The sequence below is a fragment of the Neomonachus schauinslandi genome, chromosome 2, assembly GCF_002201575.2.
Source record: "Neomonachus schauinslandi chromosome 2, ASM220157v2, whole genome shotgun sequence".
Lineage (NCBI taxonomy): Eukaryota > Metazoa > Chordata > Mammalia > Carnivora > Phocidae > Neomonachus > Neomonachus schauinslandi.
This window is the reverse complement of record NC_058404.1, coordinates 22916947-22944114: the sequence shown is the minus strand read 5'-3', so window position 1 is coordinate 22944114 and position 27168 is coordinate 22916947. Positions and strand designations below refer to the sequence as shown.

Sequence of the window (27168 nt, the reverse complement as noted above, 5' to 3'; positions counted from 1 at the left end):
CCTGTATGAAGGTAAATATGTGATAGAATTTGGTTCGAACATTGCCTTGTAGGTCACCTAATTATGTTTTATGGGCAATGAAGCCATGTCCTTAAACATATTCTATTTTAATAGTTTAATAGAGAGGACACACTTTTACCTACAGAAGTCCATTTACTTTTCATTACCTCAATGATTAGAAATTTCTCCCTATGATACAGAAGTAAATCATTTAAAATGAATGAAATATTTTTTTAGTGGGAATGTACTAAAGAAAATTTTGGACAAGTACAAATACATATGCAGCAATGCTTTAAAAAATTCCTGTTTTTGAAATAATTGTAGATTTACATGCAATTGTAAGAAATGATACAGAGAGATCCTACATACCTTTTACTCAGTGACCCCCAGTGGTAACATCTTGCAAAACTATAGTATAATATCACAAGCAGGGTATTGGTATTGATATCGTGAAGATACAAAACAGTTCCATCACCATAAGAATCTCTCCGCTTGCCCTTTATAGCCACACCCACCCACCCATTCCCATTCCACTCCCACATCCTGAATTTGTACTCCATTGTGTTGTTCCAGTAATGTGATGTGAATGGAATCCTACCCTTAAAGATCTTTTGGGTTTTGCTTTTAATAACTTAACATAATTCCCTCAAAATCCATCCCAAGTTACTGCATTTGTCAACAGTCGTTCTTTTTATTACTGTGTAAAATTTCATGGTATGAATGTGCTGCCGTTTGTTCAGCCATCTGTTACAGAATATCTGGGTTGTTTCTAATTATTGACTATTACAAGTACAACTGTTGTAAACATTCTGGTACGGGTTTTTCTATGAACTTAAGGTTTTATTTCTCCATGATGGCTAGGTTGTTTGGTAGTTAGTTGCATGTTTAGCTTTGTAAGAAACTGCCTAAATGTTTTCCAGAGTAGCTGTATTATTTTACATTTCCTGTAGCAGTGTATGAGTGGTCTAGGTTATCCATATCCTCATCAGCATTTGTCACTATTTTACTTTACTCAATTTGCTAAGTATGTAGTGATAACTCATTATGGTTTTATTTTGCATTTTCCTAATGGCAGTGGTGTTGAAAATCTTTTCATGTGTTTGTTATCTGTATATCACATCTTTGATGAACTAGATGTTCATGTCTTTTGCCCGTTTCTAATCAGATTTTTTACTAAGTTTTCAGAGTTCTTTATGTATTGTAGATACTAGTCCTTTGTCAGACATGTAGTTTTCAAATATTTTCTCCTAGTCTATGGCATATCTTTTCATGTTCATGACTGATCTTTTGCAGATTTTAATTTATGAGTCCAGTTTACCAGTTTCCTATTTTGTAGCTTACTTTTGTTATCCAGTTGAACTCTTTGCCTAGCCCTGTATCCCAAAGTTTTTCTGATTTTTTTTTCTGAAAGTTTTATAGTTTTTTGTTTTACATTTTAATCTATCTTTGGAAGAAAGTATTTAATCATTAATGATGGTACTAGCTGTAAGATTTTTGAAGATGTTCTTTATCAAGTTAAGGAAGTTCTCTACTAGTTTGATGAGAGTTTTGATCATGAATGGGTGTTGGATTTTATCAGATTTTTTTGGTGTGAATTGATATGATTTTTCACCTTTAGGTGCTTGATATAGTGCTTTATAGTAATTGATTTTTGTATATTGAACCAGCCTTGCATTTTGGAATATATCCTACTTGATTATGGTGTATTACTTCTTTTATGTATTGCTGGATTCTGTTTACTAATAAAAGTCTATTCGAAATTTGCATCTAAGTTCATGATAGCTCTTTATCTGTACTTTTCATTTTTTATACTGTTTTTGTCTAGTTTGGTATTAGGCTAATACTGGCCTCATAAAATGAGTTGAGAAATATGCCCTCCTCATTTACTTTCTAGAAGAGATTGTATAAGATTAAACAATTTTATAAGATTGTGTTAATTCTTTAAGTATTTGATGGAATTCTTCAGTGAAACCATCTGGGCCTCGTGATTTTAAATTACATATTTCATTTCCTCAATGGCTAAGGACAATTCAGGGTGTCTCTTTTTGGCTGAACACTTTTTCAAGAACACTTTTTATGTGGTGGTTCCACTTAGTGACTCTCCACATTGTATAGTCATTTGTAGACTTTTAGAATTTAAATCAATGTGAATTCTAGTGGAAACTGAAGTTATTAGTAACATGGGTCAATGAAAAAAAAATAGTTTCACTCAGACTAGTTTGCAGAAAGGGAATTTCAGTGTCTCAACATTTTCTAGAAGGATCTTATTATGATCTAATAATGACTGTATGTTGGGGGCATGTCTAAAAGTGGGTAGAGAAGATGGTGAGCAAAAGTATTTTAAGGGGCTCCTGGGTGGCTCAGTCAGTTAAGTGTCTGCCTTTGGCTCAGGTCATGATCCCAGGACCCTGCGATCAAGCCCTGCAGTGGGTTCCCTGCTCAGCAGGGAGTCTTCTTCTCCCGCTGCCCCTCCGCCTACTCGTGCTTTCTCTCTCTTGCTGTCTCTCAAATAAATACAAATAAAATCTTTAAAAAAAAAAAGTGTATTTGAAAAATAGCATTGCAGATGATTCTGGATTCTCCTTCTATCTTATACAAGGGCCAGTATGCAAGTTGGCATTAAAAGTGTTGTCAGAATTGGGCTAGCACATTTGGATGAGTCTATATACTCAGACTGTCCTACTCAGACAAAAACACCACCTTAATTGGCATTTTGGTGTAACAGTTTCCACTAAAAATACGTGTCTTCTGGCATCCTATAATACCATATATATTTTAGGAAAATCATTTGCTCTTAAAAATTGAATATATTGATTTCTTATATTTGCCACTATTAGGAAGTATATTTAATTGATCATTATATTTTTGTAGCTGTAAACTAGAAAGACTTTATTACCCAAGTATTTACTTCACAGTTACATAAAATTGTATGTATTGTGATGACATAAACTATAACATACTGTTAAATGTTGTATCCTTTAGGTATTATTTTACTTAATGCATTATATCATTAAATGAATTGCTGAACATGGAGCCTTAATTTTTTTAATGACACATTGGTCAAAATAACCTGTTTTTTACAGCCTATTTTGTAATAAACTTGAAAATATTAGAAAAGTTTTGGATTTATAAGAGAAAAAGTTTGAAGTTATTAGAAAGTTAAAATAATAACTTTAGAGAAGAAAAAATAGATTAAAGTTTAGAAGCAAATAAAAAGTAAAGAGCAGACATGGTTCCCATACCCAGAATTCTTCTCCCTCCCCCGCATTGGAATTCTGACTTAATTGTTTTTGGGGTAGGGCCAAGACATTGACATTTTAAAAAATATGATCTCTAGGTAGTTCTAGTGTGCACCCAGTATAGAGAAAGGGAAGGTAATGAAAGCAGGTACATGATTCATAGCTTTTATTTATTTATTTTCATTGAGGAGCAGTGGGAACGGGAAGGTTGAACTAATTGAATGACCTATAGCATTGAGAATTCTTTTGAAACTATAATACCTAAAATCTTAGTGAAGAATCTGTAGAATTTAATGATTTTCTTCCCCAATACTCAGCAATGGAGGAGAAAGAACACTCTGCTTAGAGGTTAATATGTTTGGTTTATGGTGTGAAGTGGATTAGGTAAATGATTTTAGGTTCTAGTGAGAGTATATTTGAAAGATATAACGGTGGGTCCAGAGTTGGTTGGGGGGTTAGAGGAAGCCGGGGATAGCTGATAAACTAGATGTGATATAATAAAGCTAAATTTTTCATAAGAGTGAGAAACAGGTTTTGTGTAAAAGTAGGGTGGGATTGAAAATTAGGAAATAGTTATAAAGGGTTTTTTTAAATAAGTAAATTGCTGAAGTATAATGTAGATAATTGTTGATCTTGTAGAGACATTTGAGGAACTATAAGGCTGTGGTGATGTCTGGGTTATAAACATGTATTTGAAATTACTCAGAATGATAAGGGAACTGGAGAGGAAAAAAATTAAGTGAGCTGATAGAGGGATGCCTTGGACTTTATTCGATGAGGATGATAAATTTATACTATAGGATAAGTAAATCTCAAAGGAAGATCTGTTAAATAATTATGGTGGAGCAGTGGTCTGTGATCTATTATTGAGCCAAGAGAGTACTAAGTGTATTTCATATGATAGTGGGCAGTGTGGATCAAACAGATCCCAAGGTGACAACTATGATGAAATATAGAGAGGAGTTTCAAGAAAAATTTTCAAGAAAAATTATTCAAATTTTATTTCTCTATTATAAATTAAGCCTCGGGGCGCCTGGGTGGCTCAGACGGTTAAGCGTCTGCCTTCGGCTCGGGTCATGATCCCAGGGTCCTGGGATCGAGTCCCGCATCGGGCTCCCTGCTAGGCGGGGAGCCTGCTTCTCTCCCTCTGCCTCTGCCTCTCTCTCTCTCTCTCTCTCTCTGACTTTCATGAATAAATAAATAAATTAATTAAAAAAAAATAAATTAAGCCTCAAGGGGAGATGCAGATTCACTGAGAAAGCCAACCAACCAGTAATCAGTAGCCTTCTTTTTTTTTTTTTTTTTTAAACATGAATTAAATTTTCCTGGATCCTTCCGTGTCATTGGAATTTTGGACCATTTTTATAGTACTGCTATAATTTTTTATAATTCTACAGAATCACTGAAAAGTTCATAGCTATAATTTTTTTCATAGCTATAATTTAAAAATCTTAGTGCTTTCCTCTGTGAGATGTTTTTTGCTTTTCTTCTTTTTTTTTTTTTTAAGGAAAAGTGAAATTTTCTTTTAGAGTTGACTAATACTTAGATTTTCCAGTTGCTTTTCTTTGCTGAAAGGCTAGTGAATGAGCTCTTGGCTTCCCATAAGCCCTCTCACTAAATCATTCTGCTTTTCCTTTTTACACAGTTAGTTTATTCACGAATTTCAGAATTCAATTCTCACCTTCCTCAATGCTAATATCAAACTCCTTGGCAAAATAAAGTTGTTAATTAAGACTACTCAGTGCAATTCTCACCTTCCCTAAGTGTTAACTCCAAACTTCCTTTATCAAATTGTACTATAGAGAATATTTCCCATAATTGCTAAATCTATTAGGTGTATTCTACCACAAAGTTACTCATTTCTTCCAGAATTCACTAAAAATTCTAAGAACAAAATATCCTTTTCTAAGGTTATTACTATGGATCAATAGATGCAGGAAAAAAAATTTAGGTGAAGGAAAATTAAAAAGTACATGTAGAATCAAGCAGAGTGCGTGAATAATCAAAGATTTGGTGACATGTTGGAGATTAGTATCTTATTGGTCTTCAATAAATGAAAAAAATTAGCAATTACATATTTTAAAAAGGAGTGTGAATAAATTATGATATTGACACATGAATGTTCCTTCCTCCTAAATATAATTATTATGTATAAACTATTGGGGTTGCATTATTAAGTTATTATACACACACACACACACACACACACACACACACACACACACACATATATATATATAATCTTATGTCATTCTCACTAGTCAAGAAGGTAGGCCTGAAAAAATACCCATTTTATAGATGAGAACATCAAAGCTGACAGTTATATAATTTATCCAAATCACACAGCTGTCAGGGTTGAGTTTTGGAACTCCAGAGCTAGTAGAGTTTAATGCTTCCCTTAAGTGTACATGTTCATCATTGCTTTTACCCTGTGAACTGTAATTTGCATTTTGATTTTGCGTTCCCATCTAAGATTATTAATCATAGGGCAGGGATCCATCTGCCAGCATTTCTTAAACTCATTAGATCATGAAAAGCTTTCATTCAGAGTAGCCATCTCATAACAGGGACTGGCAATTTAAATGGCTGGCCAAAACTATGTGAAAAAGAGCTCATCAGCTCATCAGCCTTTTGTTTTACTACAGTGAAGTTACATCTCTTAGGAGATTAGATTCTAAAGTGAACACAAAAGGTGAAAATTATATATAAATAAAATTACCCTTGTACATAACTTGATGCGCTTGTAAGTTCTTTATAAATGGTTTTGGGGCTATAACTTTTATCATTTCCTTTTTTCCTTAGATAATATTTCTCCATGGACTTAATTCTTAAGTTTTCCTCATATGCGTGGCTACCTGAACAGAGTATTTCACTTCTTTGACAAAGACTGGCAAACTCTCTTGACATTCACACATTCTTTGCCTGGCTTGGGTAATGAGAACTGTGTCAGGCTTGATTGAATCCATGACTAGTGTAATATAAATGAAGATCTCAGTTTATTGCTGAGCTCCATCTAGTTTAATTTTTTTTTTTTTAAGTGAAAGCATATATATAACTTTATAAATTTCTTGCTAGGTGTCTCTTCTTGAGATTGGATAATCTCAACTCTTTTAGTATTTTCAATGAACTCTTACTATCTATGTAACATTGTAGCATTTTCGGAGCTCTTTGTATTTTCCATATTCCAAATTCCATTTCCATGTTTATAAGCCCAGCTTTAGTCCCCCATCTTTTAAATTTCAAACCTACCAAAGTTGAAACAGTAGTACAAGGATACCAGTCTACCTTTTACCAACATTCGCTAATTATTACCATTTTGCCACATTTTGCTTTAATCCTTTTTTAAGTACAGGTCAAAAATGCGTCCCATATCACCAAATGTATCTATAATTTTTAGATATTTTGAAATATCACCACTGAATACTATAGTATGCAACTCTTCAGAAAGGGACTATCTTACATAATCAGAATACCATTATCACTTTTAAGAGAATTGACATTAATTCAATGATATATTCTTCTTATACTGCCCATATTTAAATTTGCATTTGTCTTCAAAATGTCTTTTGTTTCTTATTTTTTGTTTCAGTTTTTTAAAAATTTGAAGTGGAAGTATGGTGACATGTAATAAATTAGTTTCAGGTATATAACATAGTGATTCAACATTTATATACATTACAAAATGCTTACCATGAGAAGTGTAGTTACCATCTGCCACCACACAAAGTTACTGCAGTTTTATTGACTGTATTCCCTATGCTGTACTTTTTTAAAAATTTTTTTTGAAACTTAATCTTTTATTTATTTTTAAAGGTTTTTTTTACTTACTTAAGAGAGAGAGAGAGAAAGGGAGAGGGAGAAAGAGAAGCTTAAGCAGACACTGCTCCGAGTGAGGAGCCTGACGTGGGGCTCAGTCTCAAGACCTTGAGATCAGGACCTGAGCCAAAACCAAGAGTTGAATGCTTCACCAACTGTGCCACCCAGGCGCCCCTAATGGTGTACTTTTCATTCTCATGACCTATTTGTTATAACTGAGAGTTTGTACCTCTTAATCCCCTTCACCTGTTTCATCCATCTCTCCAACCCTCTCTCCTCTGGCAACCACCAAGTTTGTTCTGTATTTATGAGTCTTTGCTGTTATTTGTTTGTTGGTTTGTTTTGGTTTTTAGATTCCACATATAAGTAAAATCTTATGGTAATTGTCTTTGTCTGTTTCACTTAGCATAATACCCTCTAGTCAATCCATGTTGTTGTGAATGGCAAGAGTTTGTTATTTTTGAAGACTGAATAATATGCCATTGTATATATACCACATCTTCTTTATCCAGTCATCTGTCAGCGGATACTAATGTTGCTTTCATACCATGGCTATTGGAAATACAGCTTCAGTGAACATAGGGGTGCATATATCCTTTTGAATTAGTGTTTTCTGTTTCTTTGGATAAATACTCAGAAGTGGAATTACTAGATCATATAGTACTGTATTTTTTTAATTTTTTGAGGAACCTCCATACTGTTTTCTGCAGTGGTTTGCATGAATTTACATTCCCACCAACAGTGCATGAGTTTCCTTTTCTCTACATTCTCACCAACACTTGTTATTTCTTGTCTTTTTGGTACTAGCCATTCTGACTGTGTAAGGTGATACCTCATGTGATTTGGATTTGCGTTTCCCTAATGATGAGTGATACTGAGCATCTTTTCCTGTGTCTCTTGGCCATGTGTATGTCTTCTTTGGAGAAATGTCTATTCACGTCCTCTGTCCATTTTTTAATTAGATTGTTTTTGTTTTCTTGATGTTAAGTTGTATGAGTTTTCTTATATATTTTGGATATTAACCCCTTATCAGATATGTTATTTGTAAATATCTTCTCCTGTTCAGTTTGTTACATTGTTTTGTTGATGATTTCCTTCACTGTGTAAAAGCTTTTTATTTTGATGTAATCCAAATTGTTTCTTTTGCTTTTGTTTCCCCTGCCTGAGGAGACAGATGCAAAAAAACAAACAAAAAAACCCCAAAAAAAAAACATTGCTAAGACCCATATCCAAGAATTTATTGCCTATGTAATCTTCAAGGAATTTTATGGTTTCAGGTCTTACATTTAGATCTTTAAACCATTTTGAGCTTATTTTTATATGTGGTATAAGAAAGTGGTCCAGTTTTGTTCTTTTGTTATGTAGAGATGGTTTTAACCCCGTTGTATATTCTTGCCTCCTTTGTTGTAGATAAATTGACCATATACATGTGAGTTTATTTCTGGGTTCTCTGTTCTTTTTCATTGACCTGTGTGTCTGTTTTTGTGGCAGTACCCATACTTTTTTGATTACTGTAGCTTTGTAGTAGATCTTGAAATATAGGTTATGATACCTTTAGCTTTGTTCTTCCCTCTCAAGATTGCACTGGTGCTTTGGGGTCTTTTGTGGTTCCATACAAATTTTTAGGATTATGTGTTTTAGTTCTATGAAAAATGCTATTGCTTTTTGATTGGGATTTCATTGAATCTGTAGAATGCTTTGGGTCGTATGGATGTTTTAACAATATTTATTCTTCCAGTCCATGAGCATGGAATGTCTTGCCATTTGTTTGTGTTGTCTTTAGTTTCTTTCATCAGTGTTTTATAGTTTTCAGAGTACAGGTCTTTCACCATCTTAGTTTATTCCTAAATGTTTTATTCTTTTTGGTGCAATTGTAAATGTAATTTTTTAGTAATTTCTCTCCCTACTACTTCATTATTAGTGTATAGAAATGGAACTGATTTCTGTGTGCTAATTTTGTATCTTGGAACATTACTGAATTCATTTATTCTAACAGTTTTTTGATGGAGTCTTTAGGGTTTTCTATGAATAGCATCATGTCATCTGCAAATAGTGACAGCTCTACTTTTTCCTTACTAATTTGGATGCCTTTTCTTTTTCTTGTCTGATTGTTGTAGCTGAAGCTATATGCTTTTTTAAACATTAAATACTAGGTGGTCTGTTATGACCGACCCATCCTTAGGTACAGTTTACCATGGTACTGAGGGATGTCAAGATAGTATTAGACTTTCACATGAGAAGCACAGCCCTAAGGAGTGTATAATGTGCTCCAATGAAGTGTTGCTTACAATTATTGACGTTCCCCAAGTGGGACCTACCTCATTTAAGGCGTACTGCTTGACAGTGCTTCCAATGTAGTCTTTTGACTGGTTGGTAGATTTTGGGTCCCCAGCTCAGTTTGCATGATTAAATTGTGTTCCTGATTTCAGACAACGTACTTGAAGATAGTCTAACTTGCCTTATTTGCCCATGCCACTAACATGATATCCCTTGTATACTCCCAGGAAACAATAGCCAAGGGAATAGGTGAGAGAAACATCTAGAAAGGTCGATTGGTATTTTGTATGGAAGCCCAGTAGCCATTAATGTTTCCCATAAATTCCTCAAGCTTAAGAAGAATGGCAATCAAAGTTAGTCAGAGCCCGCTGGTAGAAGATGGCAGGTCCAGCACTTGGTTAATTTAAAGGTGCTTGAATTGCTTTGGAGAGCTGCAGTTGGGTGTATTTTTTATTGTGAGAAAGTCTCCAGGAGTGGTTCTGAAAGGCAAAAGATCATGGCTCTCCTTTTCCTGTACCTCCCAGGGTCTGAGGTGTTCTCTTTTCACATACCGAGATTGCTCCTTGCCTTTTACCACCATAAAATTGGTGTCTCCCATCCTCTCCTATCTTTTTAGTCCAACTTTCATATCATGCCTTTTCACTTTCATTTTTTTGTTCTCTTACCTGTTTTAAATTCTTTTCAGTAGTGTCCTTTATTACATTTTCAGTCAACTCTGGTTTTTGAGCATTGAATAATGCAGTGTTCATTTCTGCAAGGATTCCATTTTTAGTTTTTTCCTTGTATTGGTTTTTAGTCAGCTCTCATGTAACGTTTGTTTTTATTCACTTCTATTTTGAGTTTTTGAATTTCTGATTTGAGATTTTTTATGTCCTCAAATACTTATTTAATGATGCCTAATACAAGTTGGAATACTGTGTTTTATTTTTCTCTTCATGGTTGTTTTTTCAGGTACATTTTTTATCAGTGGAAGGATTATGCTGCTTTTGTTTTCTTTTTATAGTAGTGTTGCGTGGATACCACTGGCTATGTGCTGCTTCTAAAATATTTTTTTTTCTTTTCTAGACCAGAAATAACAATTTATATGTGGAGGTGATGGTGATACTTCTGAGTAGCCTACTAATTTTTTTTAAGTTTTATTTTTAAGTAATCTCTACACCCAACTTGGGGCTCAAACCTATAACCCCGAGGTCAGAATTCACATGCTCTACCGACTGAGCCAGCCAGCCACCCCTAGAATACTAGTTTTTGAATTTGTTAATTCAGGTACCCTTTTCTCTTTATAAAACAGAATAGGGTGAACACAGCATTTTTTTTTTTTACTTTTTTCTCCTTTTTCCTTTTTTTTTTTTTTTTTTGCAGTAGCATCTTCTGATTCTAAGATAATTTCATGTTTCCATAGGTCCTGTACTTTTCATAACTTGCTTCTCCCTTTCACTGTATCACCAAACCTCTAAGGACTGTCTAACTCTTCTTTGTTGTCTCTCATTCTGCACAAAATGGTACATCCTTAAGGCTGCTGTGTTTGTTCCTGTGTACTTGTAAGCCTCTTCGTTTACATTGGCTAGCAGCCACTTTCTTATCTATCAAGTCTTAGTCCTGTTCTCAATATTGCCTAATTCAGGTGAGATCTTTTCTTTCTCAGTGTGATTTTTTTTTTTTTTTTTTGCATTCCACATCTGCTAGGATTTCTGTTCCCCCCTGTTCTATGGTCCCTGTCCTTCCTGTTCTTGCATGGGTGTCTGAGGTCACGGATGTTAATTTCCCCACCTTTCTATAGCTTTACATTCTCTAATTTTGTTTTTATTCTAGTTATTCTATAGGGATGAATAGTTTTGTTTTCTCTTCTGATAGATCTGCAGTTTTTAGAAGCTGTTAGTTGGTTGTTATTATCTGACAGGAAGAGTGAACTCTAGGCAGAGTTAATCTTAGTAGGAAAATTTGGAGTCTGCACACAAGTGAGAAAGTTCCCTGAAGGAAAAACTATTATACAAATACGATGATGATGGTGACATGCCAATGCTAGATCACATGCAGTTAAGGGCTTTGCATTTTCTATGTACTAAGTAGGATTTTATTGAATGAAACTAATGATTAATACTACATACTGGAAAAAAACACATTGAAAAGTTTCTTGTTATGTAGTTATGAAAGTAAGTAGGCTATAAAACAGCATTTTATTCCTTTAGAAAGCTTTATTTATGAAGATTATAACTGAAATGATACAATTATAGTCTTGATAGCTACTCTCAAGCATTCAAAATAAAGTACATTTTATCTCTAAAGCTAGAAATATTATTCATATATATAAATTCATGTTCACAAATGATAGCATTCATGTTGTTTTTAAGCATTTGTTCTTGAGTTCCATGATTTTATGATGTTAGCTATTAACATATTAAATGCAGTTTACTATTGATTGTGTTTCCCATCTTAGTCCCTAAATAATTTCTCTTAGATGCATAGGAGGCTTGGTCCCATGGGAATAAATTTGTACAGTCCAGTGCTTTGTCAATTAGAACAGCTTCAGATTTATTCTTTGTAGTAGATCATTGTCTTTGTGAGTAAAATCCAATGAACAACATGACTTGTTCCTTATTTTTTTGCGTAGGTGATGAACCTAATATAGAAGACCTGAGATTACTGTCCTTAGAAAGGTCTTTCTCAAAAGTTCAGTTTTTCATTGGTGTATGGAACTTGGATTTTAAGAATGTTCCCACAATTCCATAATTGATAAGAGTCTCACTGTGCCTAAACTCTTTATACAAACAATGTGGTTTATGCTGAACACCTGGTTTTGTTCTGAGAGTTTGGAATTTTGGTCTGTGCTAGGCAGAGGGTATCTACATGACCAGCTCTCAGTATACATCCTGGACACTAAATCTTTAATATTTTTTTTTAGTAGACAGCACTCCGCATGCACTGACACAACTCACTGTTGAAGGAATTAAGTGAATCTTGTGTGACTCCATTGGGAGTCACTCTTAGAAGCTTGCATCTGGTTTCCTTCAAAGTTTTTCCAGGTGCCTTTTCCCTTTGCTGATTTTGCTTTGTATTCTTCCACTGTAATAAATCTTAAACTTTCACTGTAATGAATATTGACTATAGACTAATTCCCATGAGTCTTTTTTTGTGAGTATCTGAACCTGGGGTTGGTATTGAGGACCCCCAGCATGCAACCTTTTAATAATTATGAAGTGTTTCTTAACACTATTGACGACGAAGTTATGTACTTAATATTCATTTTAGTTTTTTAACTTAAATTCTCATGTTTCAGGTCTGCAGAATAGTGTTTGTTGTTTTGTTTTTCCCTTAAGAATCTTAAATAGAACTGGCAATAAAAAGAATCTTTATAAAGTTATGGCTTTTTGCCATGGAATTGGATACTACTGTGATGATACAGTATTATATTGATTCTGACGTTTAATTTATATTTTGAACCAATATTTATTGAACAGTCACTATGTATAGATACTGAGCTGGATACTAAGGAGGTAATGTGAACAAACTGACCCAAATGCCCCTGTCATTGATCTCAATTTAGTTGAAGTGCTGAACAGTCTCACATTACACAATTAACCTTATAATTACCTATTGCCTAAATACCATGAAGAAAAAGCACAGAGATCTATGAGAAGACCCTGGTCTTATCTGTTAATATCGATGTCTAAATAAAAAGGCTTATTGGGGAGGCTGGGTGGCTCAGTCAGTTAAGTGTTTGCCTTCAGCTCTTGTCATGATCCCAGGGTCCTGGGATCAAGCCCCATGTGGTCCGTCTCCCTGATTAGCGGGGAGTCTGCTTCTCCCACTCCCTCTGCCCCTCCCCCCACTTGTGCTCTTTCTCTTACTTTCTCTCTTTCTCAAATAAATAAATAAGATCTTTAAAAAAAGGCTTATTTTGCAAAGTAATAACTGAGGTAATAAGATCTGCAGGATGAGTAGGAATTCACAAGGCATGTATATCTGCTCCCATGCCCTGGACATGTCTGTGCTCTTTGTCTATAAAAGGTAGGGTATAAGAGAAGGAAGGAAGGAAGGGCACCTAAAAAAAAATTCAACTTCAAGAGTAAGCATTGTTTATTGAGGGAAATAAAAGAACTTTTAGGCCTGGTATGGGGTAAGAGGGGAAATAGCTAAAGATGAGATTTGAAAATTCAGTCAATGGATTTCAAGTGAGATGCTGGACACACTGAGATTTGCATAACCCTTTGCCATTTACTAAAGATGTTGTAACATCTCATGCTTTCAATTTCATGACAATCAGAAATTATTGTCATGCTACAAAGGGAAAAATAAACAAAGTATATGTGACTTCTCCAAGTTTGTATATTATGAACTACAATGCTAATATACAAGTCCAGATTTCAAGAATTCAAACGCTATGTATATATTTACTACTTGGCAAAAGGATAATAATAAGAGTAGTATTAACATTATTTGGAAGTCATGTTGAGAATGTTATGGTAGTTTTATATTTCTTTTATTTTACAGCGTATTATTATACTTTTACACAGTGTTTTTCTTTCTGAACATAGATTAAAATGTTTAACTTTTGAGGGAAAACTAGTATAGGATCAGATGAAAATACTTCATCTCCGAAACCTTTCCATTGTTTTTTCGTGTTCATTTATACCAGCTATTCCCATACTTCTCTGTGCATAAAATATACCTGGAAAGCTGGTTAAAATATATATATTTCTGGAAGACATTTTTAAAAAAATTTTTATTGTTATGTTAATCACCATACATTACATCATTAGTTTTCAATGTAATGTTCCATGATTCATTGTTTGTCTATAACACCCAGTGCTCCATGCAGAACGTGCCCTCATTAATACCCATCACCAGGCTAACGCATCCTCCCATCCCCCTCCCCTCTAGAACCCTCAGTTTGTTTTTCAGAGTCCATCGTCTCATGGTTCGTCTCCCCCTCCGATTTGCTACCCTCATTCATCCCCTCCTGTTATCTTCTTCTTCTTCTTCTTTTTTTTTAACATATATTGTATTATTTGTTTCAGAGGTACAGATCTGTGATTCAACAGTCTTGCACAATTCACAGCGCTCACCATAGCACATACCCTCCCCAAAGTCTATCACCCAGCCACCCCATCCCTCCCACCCACCACCACTCCACAACCCTCAGTTTGTTTCCTGAGATTAAGAATTCCTCATATCAGGGACGTCTGGGTGGCTCAGATGGTTAAGCGTCTGCCTTCGGCTCAGGCCATGATCCCAGGGTCTTGGGATCGAGCCCTGCATCGGGCTCCCTGCTCAGTGGGCCTGCTTCTCCCTCACCCTGCTACCATTCCCCCAGCTTGCGCTCTCTTCCTCTCTCTGTCAAATAAATAAATAAAATCTTAAAGAAAAAAAAAATTCCTCATATCAGTGAGGTCATGTGATACATGTCTTTCTCTGATTAACTTATTTTGCTCAGCATAACACCCTCCAGTTCCATCCACGTCGTTGCAAATGGCAAGATCTCATTCCTTTTGAGGGCTGCATAATATCCCATTGTACATATATACCACATCTTTATCCATTCATCTGTCGATGGACATCTGGGCTCTTTCCACAGTTTGGCTATTGTGGACGTTGCTGCTATAAACATTGGGGTGCACCTACCCCTTCGGATCCCTACATTTGTATCTTTGGGGTAAATACCCAGTAGTGCAATTCCTGGATCGTATGGAAGCTCTATTTTCAACTTTTTGAGGAACCTCCATACTGTTTTCCAGAGTGGCTGCACCAGCTTGCATTCCCACCAACAGTGTAAGACGGTTCGCCTTTCTCCACATCGCCGCCAACATCTGTCGTTTCCTGACTTGTTAGTTTTAGCCATTCTGACTGGTGTGAGGCGGTATCTCATTGAGGTTTTGATTTGGATTTCCCTGATGCCGAGCGATGTTGAGCACTTTTTCATGTGTCTGTTGGCCATTTGGATGTCTTCTTTGGAAAAATGTCTGTTCATGTCTTCTGCCCATTTCTTGATTGGATCATTTGTTCTTTTGGTGTTGCGTTTAAGAAGTTCTTTATAGATTTTGAATACTAGCCCTTTATCTGAAATGTCATTTGCAAATATCTTCTCCCATTCTGCCGGTTGTCTTTTGGTTTTGTTGACTGTTTCTTTTGCTGTGCAAAAGATTTTGTGTTGATGAAGTCCCAATAGTTCATTTTTGCCCTTGCTTCCCTTGCCTTTGGCGATGTTTCTAGGAAGAAGTTTCTGCGGCTGAGGTTGAAGAGGTTGCTGCCTGTGTTCTCCTTTAGGATTTTGATGGACTCCTGTCTCACACTGAGGTCTTTCAACCATTTTGAGTCTGTTTTTCTGTGTGGTGTAAAGAAATGTTTCAGTTTCATTCTTCTGCATGTAGCTGTCCAATTTTGCCTACACCATTTGTTGAAGAGACTGTCTTTTTTCCATTGGACATTCTTTCCTGCTTTGTCAAAGATTAGTTGACCATAGATTGAGGGTCCATTTCTGGGCTCTCTATTCTGTTCCATTGATCTATGTGTCTGTTTTTGTGCCAGTACCATGCTGTCTTGATGATGACAGCTTTGTAATAGAGCTGGAAGTCTGGAATTGTGATGCCGCCAGCTTTGCTTTTCATTTTCAACATTCCTCTGGCTATGCGGGCTCTTTTCTGGTTCCATACAAATTTTAGGATTATTTGTTCCATTTCTCGAAAAAAGTTGATGGTATTTTGATGGGGATTGCATTGAATGTGTAGATTGCTCTAGGTAGTATTGACATCTTCAAAATATTTGTTCTTCCAATCCATGAGCATGGAACATTTTTCCATTTCTTTGTGTCTTCCTCAATTTCTTTCATGAGTATTTTATTCTTTTCTGAGTACAGATCCTTTGCCTCTTTGGTTAGATTTATTCCTAGGTATCTTATGGTTTTGGGTGCAACTGTAAATGGGATCGACTCCTTAATTTCTCTTTCTTCTGTCTTGTTGTTGGTGTATAGGAATGCCACTGATTTCTGTGCATCGATTTTATATCCTGCCACTTTATTGAATTCCTGTATGAGTTTTAGCAGCTTTGGGGTGCAGTCTTTTGGGTTTTCCACATAAAGTATCCTATCATCTGCAAAGAGTGAGAGTTTGACTTCTTCTTTGCCGATTTGGATGCCTTTGATTTCTTTTTGTTGTCTGATTTCTGTGGCTAGGACTTCTAATACTATGTTGAATAGCAGTGGTGATAGTGGACATCCCTGCCGTGTTCCTCACCTTAGGGGGAAAGCTCTCAGTTTTTCCCCATTGAGAATGGTGTTCGCTGTGGGTTTTTCATAGATGGCTTTTATGATGTTGAGGTATGTCCCCTCTATCCCTGTACTCTGAAGAGTTTTGATCAAGAAAGGATGCTGTACTTTGTCAGATGCTTTTTCTGCATCTATTGAGAGGATCATATGATTCTTGTTCTTTCTTTTGTTAATGTATTGTATCACATTGATTTGCGGATGTTGAACCAACCTTGCAGCCCAGGGATATATCCCACTTGGTCGAGGTGAATAATCCTTTTAATGTACTGTTGGATTCTCTTGGCTAGTATTTTGGTGAGAATTTTTGCATCCGTGTTCATCAAGGATATTGGTCTGTAATTCTCCTTTTTGATGGGGTTTTTGTCTGGTTTGGGTCTCAAGGTAATGCTGGCCTCATAAAACGAGTTTGGAAGTTTTCCTTCCATTTCTATTTTTTGGAACAGTTTCAGAAGAATAGGTATTAATTCTTCTTTAAATGTTTGGTAGAATTCCCCTGGGAAGCCATTTGGCCCTGGGCTTTTGTTTGTTGGGAGATTTTTGATGACTGCTTCCATTTCCTTAGTGGTTATAGGTCTGTTCAGGTTTTCTATTTCTTCCTGGTGCAGTTTTGATACATGATACGTCTCTAGGAATGCATCCATTTCTCCCAGGTTATCTACTTTGCTGGCATAGAATTGCTCATAATATGTTCTAATAATTGTTTGTATTTCCTTGGTGTTGGTTGTGATCTCTCTTCTTTCATTCATGATTTTATTTATTTGGGTCGTTTCTCTTTTCTTTTTGATAAGTCTGACAAGGGGTTTATCAGTCTTGTTAATTCTTTCAAAGAACCAGCTCCTAGTTTCGTTGATCTGTTCTACTGTTCTTTTGGTTTCTATTTCATTGATTTCAGCTCTGATCTTTATTATTTTTCTTGCCCTGCTGGGTTTAGGCTTTATTTGCTGTTCTTTCTCCAGCTCCTTTAGGTGTAGGGTTAGGTTGTGTACTTGAGACCTTTCTTGTTCCTTGAGAAAGGCTTGTATTGCTATATACTTTCCTCTTAGGACTGCCTTTGCTGCATCCGAAAGATTTGGAACAGTTGTGTTTTCATTTTCATTGGTTTCCATGAATTTTTTTTAATTCTTCTTTAATTTCCTGGATGACCCATTCATTCTTTAGTAGGATGCTCTTTAGCCTCCATGTATTTGAGTTCCTTCTGACTTTCCTCTTGTGATTGAGTTCTAGTTTCAAAGCATTGTGGTCTGAAAATATGTGGGGAATAATCCCAGTCTTTTGGTACTGGTTGAGACCTGATTTGTGACCTAGGGTGTGATCTATTCTGGAGAATGTTCCATGGGCACTAGAGAAGAATGTGTATTCCGTTGCTTTGGGATGGAATGTTCTGAATATATCTGTGAAGTCCATTTGGTCCAATGTGTCATTTAAAGTCTTTATTTCCTTGATCTTTTTTGCTTAGATGATCTGTCCATTTCAGTGAGGGGGGTGTTAAAGTCCCCCACTATTATTGTATTGTTGTCGATGTGTTTCTTTGCTTTTGTTATTAATTGCCTTATATAATTGGCTACTCCCATGTTAGGGGCATAGATATTTACAGTTGTTAGATCTTCTTGTTGGATAGACCCTGTAAGTAGGATATAGTGTCCTTCCTCATCTCTTATTACAGTCTTTGGTTTAAAATCTAATTTGTCTGATAAAAGGATTGCCACCCCAGCTTTCTTTTGATGTCCATTAGCATGGTAAAGGTTTTCCACCCCCTCACTTTCAATCTGGGGGTGTCTTTGGGTCTAAAATGAGTTTCTTGCAGACAGCATACTGATGGGTCTTGTTTATTTATCCAGTCTGATAGCCTGTGTCTTTTGATTGGGGCATTTAGCCCATTTACATTCAGGGTATTATTGAAAGATATGAATTTAGTGCCACTGTATTTCTTGTAAGGGGACTGTTACTGTATGTTTTCTGTGTTCCTTTCTAATCTGTGTTATTTTTAGGCTCTCTCTTTGCTTAGAGGTCCCCTTTTAATATTTCCTGTAGGACTGGTTCATGTTTGCAAATTCCTTTAGGTTTAGTTTGTCCTGGAAGCTTTTTATCTCTCCTTCTATTTTCAGTAACAGCCTAGCTGGATATAGTATTCTTGGCTGCATATTTTTCTCATTTAGTGCTCTGAATATATCATGCTAGTCCTTTCTGGCTTGCCAGGTCTCTTTGGATAAGTCTGTTGCCAATCTAACGTTTCTACCATTGTAGGTTACATATCTCTTCTCCCGAGCTGCTTTCAGGATTTTCTATTTGTCTCTGAGACTCATAAGTTTTACTATTAGATGTCGGGGTGTTGACCTATTTTTATTGATTTTGAGAGAGGTTCTCTGTGCCTCCTGGATTTTGATGCCTGATTCCTTCCCCAGATTAGGGAAGTTCTCTGCTATAATTTGCTCCATTATACCTTCTGCCCCTCTCTCTCTTTCTTCTTCTTCTGGGATCCCAATTATTCTAATGTTGTTTCATCTTATGGTTTGGCTTATGTTTTGAATTCTGCCCTCGTGATCCAGTAGTTGTTTATCTCTCTTTTTCTCAGCTTCTTTATTTTCCATCATTTGGTCTTCTATATCACTGATTCTCTCTTCTGCCTCATTTATCCTAGCAGTTAGAGCCCCCATTTTTGATTGCACCTCATTAATAGCCTTTTTGATTTCAACTTGGTTAGATTTTAGTTCTTTTATTTCTCCAGAAAGGGTTTCTCTAATAACTTCCATGCTTTTCTCAAGCCCAGCTAGTATCTATAAAATCATCATTCTGGGGCGCCTGGGTGGCTCAGTTGGTTAAGCGACTGCCTTCGGCTCAGGTCATGATCCTGGAGTCCCTGGATCGAGTCCCGCATCGGGCTCCCTGCTCGGCAGGGAGCCTGCTTCTCCCTCTGACCCTCCCCCCTCTCATGTGCTCTCTCTCTCTCATTCTCTCTGTCTCAAATAAATAAATAAAATCTTTAAAAAAAAATAAAATCATCATTCTGAAATCTAGTTTTGACATTATACTAATGTCTGTATTGAGTAGTTCCCTGGCAGTTGGTAGTGCCTCTTGTTCTTTTTGTTGACGTGATTTTTTTCCGTCTTGTCATTTTGTCCAGAGGAGACTAGGTGAATGAGAGAACAAAATGCTAACAGGGTAACAATGTCCCCAGAAAATAATACTCTAAACAAATCAGAAAAGACCTGAAGCCGGGGGAAAAGAAAGGGAAATAAAGAAAAAATAAAAAGTAAAAACAAAAACAGAATAAAACAACAGGAAAAAAACAGAATATGATCAAATATGATCAGGCTAGTGCATAGATCAGTGCCACACACTGGATTTTGGGTGTATTTTGGTCTGTTAGAAGAAAGTCCCTCCTAAAATTTTAAAGAAAGAAAAACTTATATATGTACAAAAATAAGGGTTAATATGATGAAGGGATGGAATATGACTGTAAAGATGAAAATTATAAAAGTTTATAAACAGAATCAATAAGATAAGAAGTTGTTTGAAAAAAGAAAGAAGAGGATTTTTAAAAAACAGAGAGAATGTGATCAGGCAGGAGACTAGAACAAAGCCATACACTAGAGATTTAGGGTGTATTTTGATCTTTTAGAAGAAATTGTATTTCAAAATTTCAAAGAGAGAACAACTTATATATATATATATGCCAAAAATAAGGGTAACTACTATGAAGGGATAGAATATGACTCTAACGATGAAAAAGAAAAATGTTTTTTAAAAAAGGGATTGATAAGATGTTGGTTGAAAAAGGGAAAAAGAAAAATTCAAAAAAAAGAGTTAAAAAAAATTAACTTTGAAAGACTAAAGAATCATGGTAAAAGCTATGAATTCTCTGTGCAGTGTTCCCCTAGCGCTGGAGTTCTTCCGTTCTCATTGATCAGTAAACTTGGTCTTGGCTGGCTGTTCTTGCTGATCTTCTGGGGGAGGGGCTTGTTGCCATGGTTCCCAAAAGTCTTTGCCAGAGGCGGAATTGCCCCGCCCTTGCCTGGTCCGGGCTAAGTAATCTGCTCAGGTTTGCTCTCGGAGCTTTTGTCCCTCCAAGCTTTCCGTGCAGCTTTGGAGGACGGGAGTGAAAATGGCGGCCTCCCAATCTCCACCCCTGAGGAGCTGAGAACTCGGGGCCCCACTCCCCAGTGAGCCCCCAGAGAAAAGCAGTCACTCACTCCCGTCTCCTCGGTCTCTGGTCACACTCTGTGCTCACCCGGTCTGTGACCCAGCTTTTCTATCTCTGGCACCCGACCCTGTGTGGAGTCTCCAAACCCAGCAGATCCCTGTGGTGTGCTCCCGCGCCGCTCCTCCCGGGGGAGGAAGGGGATTCTCCCCCGATCTGCAGCTTGTTGGGTCCCTGCTTCCAGAAAGTTCTCACTTTTCTGTTCAGAGAGTTGTTGGTATTCTTTTCTTCGATCTCCTGTTGAGTTCGTAGGTGTTCAGAATGGTTTGATCCCTATCCAGCTGAATTCCTGGGACCAGACGAAATCCAGGTCTCCTACTCCTCTGCCAACTTGCTCCTCCCCCTCTCTGGAAGACATTTTTATTAGACTCTAACTTGTTATGTGATCAGGGGTTTGTGTTTTAAAAAAGGAACCCACGGTTGGTTTCCAGTTCTGTGTAAAATGAGCTTCCTTGGAAGTTACCAGTCCATGCTACCAACAAACAAAAAGTTGAACAGACTGAAAATTCAGCTCTTCCTAGATCTATAAGAAATCCAACCTAGATTGGAAGGGAAAGAGAATACAGCCAGTTACAGCTTACCAGAGCAGACACCCATGAGCAAAAAGCCCTGTGGGAACCAGTTCTGGGGTAGCAACATCTAAGCTGTAATTGATAAATTGCTAGAGGCTCAGCACACACAACTCTGAGAGTTTAAAAAAAAACAACAAGGGGGCCGTAGTCATGGGGACCCCCTGCAGTAGTATTGTGAGATTTTTCTCCAGGAGCTTGACCAGATTCCTGCAGTAAATATCATAGAAAAGTCCCTCAGGCTTCCAGCAGGTGAAGGGGAAAGGAACCATTTTAAAATATCCCGGAGTGGGGGACTGTTGTATTTGACACACACAGAATTGTAGTTTGTTTGGGGTGGAATGGTATGGCTGAACTTGACCTGGCAGTTCTGAAAGTCTTCTAAAGTGTGTACGTGGAAAAAGATAGCGGAGGAGTAGGGGATCCTATTCCAACTGGTCCCCGGAATTGAGCTGGATATCTACAAGACCACTCTGAACACCCACGAAATCAGCCTGAGATTTAAGAAGGTAGATCTGGATCTCTACAAACAGAATATCGCAGTCGGTTGGTTTCATGGTACGAAGCGGGGAGCTGTGATTCTGCAGGCAGATATTGGAGGGTAAAGAGAAGGGGGAGGGAGCCTAGCCATGGGGATCCTACACCACCGGTGAGTGATAGCCTCCTGCACTGGGGACAGGGCAGTCTCCCAGAATGGTAGCAACGGGGAAACAACTTTAGGGCAGCTCTCCCGGACGGAAACCTGGAGCGGTGGGGCCCCATGTGCGAACTAGGGGTGGCTGCACAAAGGGCAGAGACGCCCTGACATGGAAGCGAGCACTGGGAGTGCTGCTTAGGAGTGCACAACCCAGGACACTGCAGTTTATAGCAGCACAGACAGAAACAGAGATAGTGTGGACTGGAGAGCTCACTGAAGAACAGACCGCAATCTCTCTGCTCTGAGGCAGAGGGTTGGAAATGGTCTCTTCTGCTCTCTCGGAAGAGATGTGGAAATCCACCAGGGAAAGCAGCCAGAGAACAAAAGCTCCAAAAAACCAGTTTTCACTGAGCCCATCCCTTCCCACAGGAGGCAGGGCAGCTCTGCCCAAACAGGGGTGCCTGAGTAACAGCACAGCAGGCCCTTCCCTCAGAAGACAGGCTGGGAAAACAAGAGACCAGCAACCCTAAGATCTCTGTAACAGGTAAATCTTGCTTGGGTTGTGGTGAATAATTTGGACTCTATACATTCCCTCAACCACCCCTCAACAGAATGACTAGGAGGAGGAAACTCCAAAATAGGAAAGACTCAGAGACTATGATTTATGCCACAGATTTACAGATGGATTCAGATATAACCAAGATGTCGGAGATGGGATTCAGAGTAGCAATTGTGAAGACAATAGCTAGAAGGGAGAAATCAATTAATGGCAACATAGGGTCTCTAAGGGCAGAAATGAAAGTTGAATTGGCAGAACTTAAAAATGGTATCAATGAGATCCAATCTAATCTAGATAATCTAACAGCTAGGGTAAGGAGGCAGAAGAACAAATTAGTGACCTAGAAGGCCAATTAATAGGAAAAAAGGGAAAAGAGGAGGCCAGGGAAAAAGAACTCCGAATCCATGAAAATAGAATCAGAGAAATAAGTCACACCATGAAACGTTCCAATGTCCAAATTAATGGAATCCCTGGGGGGTGGGGAGAGTGAGAGGACTAGAAGATATATTTGAGCAAATCGTAGCTGAGAACTTACCTAATTTGGGGAATGAAACAAACATTCGTGTCCTAGGGGCAGAGAGGACCCCTCCCAAGATCAAGGAAAACAGGCCAACACCCCAGCATGTAATACTAAAACTCACGAATCTTAGAACCAAGAAAACCATTTTAAGGGCAGTTAGGGGGAAGAGATTCCTTATGTCCAGAGGGAGGAACATCAGAATAATGTCAAGACTTATCTACAGAAACCTGGCAAGCCAGAAAGGCCTGGCAAGACCCATTCAGGGTAGTAAACGAGAAGAACATGTAGCCAAGAATACTTTATCCAGCAAGGCTCTCATTTAGAATGGATGGAGAGATGCAGAGCTTCCATGACCAGTAGAAACTGAAAGAATATGTGACTACTAACACGGCCCTGAAACAAATATTAAGGGGGGTTCTATAAAAGGAGAAAGACCCCAAGAGTGATACAGAAAAGAAATTTACAGGGACAATCTATAAAAACAAGGTCTTCACAGGCAACATGATGACAATTATATCTTTCAATAATCACTCTCAACATGTACGGCCTGAATGCTCCCATAAAATGGCACAGGGTTGCAGATTGGATAAAAAGACAGGACCCATCCATATGCTGTCTACAAGAGACTCATTTTGAACCTAAAGATAGATCCAGACTGAAAGTGAAGGGATGGAGATCCATCTTCCATGCCAGTGGACCTCAAAAGAAAGCTGGGTAGCAATTCTTATATCAGACAAATTAGATTGTAAACTAAAGACTGTAGTTAGAGACACAGAAAGACACTATATCATTCTTAAAGGGTCTATCCAACAAGAAGATCTAACAATTGTAAATATCTACACCCCCAACATGGGAGCAGCCATCTACATAAGCCAACTGTTAACCAAAATAAAAAGTCATATTGATAACAATACGTTAATTGTAGGAGACCTCAATACTCCACTCTCAGCAATAGACAGATCATCTAAGCAGGAAATGAAGAAAAAAACAGCTTTGAATGACACACTGGACCAGATGGACCTCATAGATATTTACAGAACATTCCACCCTAAAACAACAGAATACTCATTCTTCTCGAGTGCACATGGACCTTTCTCCAGAATAGACCACATACTGGGTCACAAATCAGGTCTCATTTGATACCAAAAGATTGAGATTATTCCCTGCATATTCTCAGGCCACAATGCTTTAAAACAAGAACTCAATCACAAGAAAAAATTTGGCAGAAATTCAAACACTTGGAAGCTAAAGACCACTCTGCTCAAGAATGTTTGGGTCAACCAGGAAATCAAAGAAGAACTTAAACAATTCGTGGAAACCAATGAGAACAAAAACACATAGGTCCAAAACCTATGCGATACTGCAAAGGTGGTCCTAAGGGGGAAATACATAGCCATCGAAGCCTCACTGAAAAAAATAGAAAAATCCCGAATTCACCAACTAACTCTGCACCTTAAAGAACTACAGAAAAAGCAACAAATGAAGACTAAGCCACGCATTAGAAGAGAAATAAGATTAGAGCAGAGATCAATGAATTAGAAACCAGAAACACAGTTGGTCAGATCAACGAAACTAGAAGCTGGTTCTTTGAAAGAATAAGATCAATAAACCCCTGTCCAGACTTATCCAAAGGAAAAGAGAAAGGACCCTAATTAATAAAATTATGAATGAAAGGGGAGAGATCACAACTCATACCAAGGAAATAGAAACAGTTGTTAGAAAGAGTTATCAACAACTATATGCCAATAAACTGAGCAACCTAGATGAAATGGATGCCTTCCTGGAAACCTATAAGCTGCCAAGACTGACACAGGAAGAAATTGACAACCTGAATAGGCCAATAACCAGGAACGAGATTGAAACAGTGATCAAAAACCTCCCAAAAAACAAGAGTCCAGGCCCTGATGGATTCCCTGGGGAATTCTACCAAACATTCAAAGAAGAAATAATACCTATTCTACTGGAGCTGTTTCAAAAAATAGAAACAGAAGGAAAGCTTCCAGACTCATTCTATGAGGCCAGCATTACCTTAATCCCCAAACCAGGCAAAGACCCCATCAAAAAGGAGAATTTCAGACCGATATCCCTGATGAATATGGATTCCAAAATCCCCAACAAAATCCTAGCTAATAGGATCCAACAATACATTAAAAGGATCATCCACCACGACCAAGTGGGATTTATCCCTGGGATGCAAGGGTGGTTCAACATTCGCAAATCAATCAATGTGATAGAACACATTAATAAGAGGAGAGAGAAGAACCATATGGTCCTCTTAATTGATGCAGAAAAAGCATTTGAGAAAATACAGCATCCTTTCCTGATTAAAACTCTTCAGAGTACAGGGATAGAGGCAATATTCTTCAAACTCATAAAATCCCATCTATGGAAAACCCACAGTGAATAGCATCCTCAATGGGGAAAAGCTGAGAGCCTTTCCCTTAAGATCAGTAACACGACAAGGATGCCCACTTTGACCACTATTGTTCAACATAGTACTAGAAGTCCTAGCAATAGCAATTGTACAACAAAAATAAATAAAAGGTATTCAAATTAACAAAGAAGAAATCAAACTCTCTCTTTGCAGATGACATGATACTTTATATGGAAAATCCAAAAGACTCCACCCCCAAATTATTAGAACTCATACAACAATTCAGTAATGTGTGACAGGTTACAAAATCAATGCAAACAAATCAGTTGCTTTCTTATACATTAATAATGCAAGTGTAGAAAGAGAAATTAGAGAAACGATTCCATTTACAATAGCACCAAAAACCATAAGATACCTCGGAATAAACCTAACCAAAGAGGTAAAGGATCTATACTCTAGGAACTACAGAACACTCATGAAAGAAATTGAAGAAGACACAAGAAGATGGAAAAACATTCCATGCTCATGGATCAGAAGAATAAACATTGTTAAAATGTCTATGCTTTCCAGAGCAATCTATACCTTCAATGCCATCCCAACAAAATTCCAATGACATTTTTCAAAGTGCTGGAACAAACAATCCTAAAATTTGTATGGCATCAGAAAAGACCCTGAATCGCCAAGGAATTGTTGAAAAAGAAAAAGCTGGGGGCATCACCTTGCCTGATTTCAAGCTATATTACAAAGCAGTGATCACCAGGACAGCATGGTACTGGCACAAAATCATACATATAGACCAATGGAACAGAATAGAGAGCCCAGATATGGACCCTCAACTCTATGGTCAATAATCTTCGACAAAGCAGGAAAAAAATATGAAATGGAAAAAAAACAGTCTCTTCAATAAATGGTCCTAGGAAAATTGGACAGCCACATGCAGAAGAATGAACCTCGACCATTCTCTAACAGCATATACAAAGATAAACTCAAAATGGATGAAAGACAGGAATCCATCAAAATCCTAGAGGAGAACATAGGCGGTAACCTCTTTGACATTGGCCACAGCAACTTCTTTCAAGATACATCTCCAAAGGCTAGTGAAACAAAAGCAAAAATGAACTTTTGTGACTTCATCAAGATAAAAAGCTTCTGCACAGCAAAGGAAACCGTCAACAAAACAAAGGGGCAACCCACAATATGGGTTTGCAAATGACACTACAGATAAAGGACTGATATCCAAGATCTATAAAGAACTTCTCAAACTCAACACCCAAAAAACAAATAAGTCAAAAAATGGGCAGAAGACATGAACAGACACTTCTCCAAAGATGACATACAAATGGCTAACAGACAGATGAAAAAATGTTCATCATCATTAGCCTTCAGGGAAATTCAAATCAAAACCACACTGAGATACCACCTTACACCAGTTAGAATGGCAAATATTGACAAGGCAAGAAACAACAAATGTTGGAGAGGTTGTGGAGAAAGGGGAAACCTCTTACACTGTTCGTGGGAATGCAAATTGGTACAGACACTTTGGAAAACAGTGTGGAGGTGCCTCAAAAAATTAAAAATAGAACTACCCTATGACCCAGCAATTGCACTACTGGGTATTTAGCCCAAAGTATTTATCCTTCTTTTTATTATTCACTTCATACATCTGTATGTAGTGAAAAGAAAGGCCATATGCACTCCCAATATTCATAGCAGCAATG

General features: G+C 37.3%; 1 protein-coding gene across 2 annotated transcripts in view; it reads left to right on the top strand.

Moving 5' to 3' along the window:
• Positions 1 to 27168, top strand: part of TUSC3 (tumor suppressor candidate 3) — a 267954-nt gene that overhangs the window by 117571 nt on the left and 123215 nt on the right. The gene's annotated exons all lie outside the window — the stretch shown is intronic.